This window comes from Gracilinanus agilis, chromosome 1 (genome assembly GCF_016433145.1).
Source record: "Gracilinanus agilis isolate LMUSP501 chromosome 1, AgileGrace, whole genome shotgun sequence".
NCBI classification, from domain to species: domain Eukaryota; kingdom Metazoa; phylum Chordata; class Mammalia; order Didelphimorphia; family Didelphidae; genus Gracilinanus; species Gracilinanus agilis.
The window spans coordinates 719,101,328-719,103,750 of record NC_058130.1 but is presented as its reverse complement, the minus strand read 5'-3'; positions in this window follow the sequence as shown (position 1 = coordinate 719,103,750).

Genomic DNA, 2,423 nt, shown 5'->3' with positions numbered 1-2,423 from the left:
TCTTTCTTTCTTTCTTTCTTTCTTTCTTTCTTTCTTTCTTTCTTTCTTTCTTTCTTTCTTTCTTTCTTTCTTTCTTTCTTTCTTTCTTTCTTTCTCCTTACCTTTTATTTTCCAAAGCAGAATTGCTGTAAGGGATAGGCAATTAAGGTTAAGTGACTTGCTCAGAGTCACCCAGCTAAAAAGTATATAAGGTCAGATTGGAACACAGGTCCTCCCTACTCCAGGTGTGGCTCTCTAGCCACCTAGCTGCCCCAGAGGGGATTCTTATTCAGGCATCCATTGGACTTAATAACCTTATAATTCTAAGATTTCATAATTCTCTTCCTCCATCTCTCTAAGTCTTCCCCATCTTTCAACTGTTTTGTCCAGGAAGCTCTTCCTGAACTTCCACCACCCTCAGTTCTATCACAGTCCAGGACCTTCCTTGTGACCCAGCTGGGACCATAGATTAGGGCCACCCTGGGGGACCAAGGCTAGAGGCTAAAGTCAGGTCAGACCAGTATGCAGTGGTCAGGGTCAATGTCAAGACTAAGATAGCTCTATCTGCAATATGATGATCCCAAACTATCCCAGAGGACTTGGGATTAAAAAAATCCCTTTTACTTCCAGAGAAAAAGAACTGAATCTGAATCCAGACCAAAGCAAACTTTTTCACTTTCTTAATTTTTTCTATTTTTCAAATTTTCTATTTTTTCAAAAATTTCTATTTGAGTTTCCTTCCACAAGAGAACTAATATGAAAGAATGTTTTACATGATGGCACATGTGAAATCTATATGAGATCGTTTATCATCTTAAGGGCTGTGAGGAATTAGGGGTAAAGGAGAGAAATGGAGATTCAATGTTCTTTGAAAAATGTTTTTACATGCAATTGGGGAGAAAATAAAAATAAAACCCAAGTTTTTGCTAAAAAAAAAATTAACTCTATCTGGCCAGGCTGAGGCAGAGGTGATACAAAGTTCCAGGGCCAATGTTTCCTATGCAGTGGGTCAGGAAAAAGACTTCTTCCAAGAATTCTTGACAGTTGGGTAGCAGAATAGGAGGGAGGAGAGAGCAGCGGTATGTGTCCCCAAAGGAGATGACATCAACCTCTTCCCAACAGCAGTTGAATCCTGTTTCTTGCTGTTATCACACACATGGTTCCCCTGAGATTCTACCATACCCCTTCCACCAGCCTTCTCGATTTGAGAGAGATCAGGGCAAAGGATGGAGGAACATTGAGGCACGGCTAGGCAAGGGCAGAAGGAGAGCAAGACCATCACCTAAGGCTAGGGGCTCTGACCTTGTTTCCAATGAAGATGCTTCCATGTATGGAAATGGACATGTACAACTTACAAAGCACTTTCCCCACAATGACTTTATGAGGTTAGCATTGCAAAGATCAATAATCCCCATTTTAAAAAAACGATGGGTTTCCCCATGTCGCCTAGGTTGGAGGTTGAGTGGCTACATCAACATGGGACCTTTAACCTGTTCAGTTTCCAACATGAGCCATTTGGCTCTTTATGGAAAACCTGACAGTCTCCCTGCTCCTAGAGAGGTCACCATGTCACAATTTTGGGGGCAGCAGGGTGGCTCAGTGGATTGTGAGTCAGGCATAGAGATGGGAGGTCCTAGGTTCAAATCTGGCCTCTGACACTTCCTGGGCAAGTCACTTAACCCCCATTGCCTAGCCCTTACCACTCTTCTGCCTTGGAACCAATACACAGTATTATTGTGGAAGATAAGGGCTTAAAAAAATACAGACTTCTTATGGGCATCCTCAGTGTGGTCCATTGCAGCTTAGAACTCCCAGGCTCTAGACATCCATCAGCCTCAGCCTCCCTAGTAGCTTGGACCACAAGTATGCTTTGTAAAGCTTCTCCTTATTTAATATATGAGGAAAATAGATCTAAGAGAAGGAAAATGGTTTGTCCAAGGTCACAATATTTTCTGTTTCCAACTTTAGTATTCTTTTTACTCGACCACATTAACCTTGGATGACATGAACTTTATCTTGGTTTCTCTTCCTCAGGTTTTTGAAATCGGACTCCTTTTGGGCAAGACAATATGTGTGTGTTGCATAGGGGGTTTGTGGGTGTTGCTTTTGGCATGTGATGACTGAGACACCCAGCCGTTATTCTCCTGACACAGGATGAAAGAGTCTCTTTTGCACATATCTGGTTTTTTCCAAACTCCCCTCACCCTCATAGCCAACCCACTGAGAGCATCTAGTCCTGTTCCACAAACCCTGTGACCCTTTCACTTGTGTTTCGTTCTAGGCACCACAGTTTAAGGCCACAGATAAGTTGGAGAATGTCTGGAAGAAAGAATCCAAAATGGTGAAGAGCTTTAAATTCATGTCATAACAGGATTGTTTACAGAAACTGGGGATGATGCTACAAGGGGCTGGAAGAAGTCATGGTGACCAGGTCCCCCACAAAT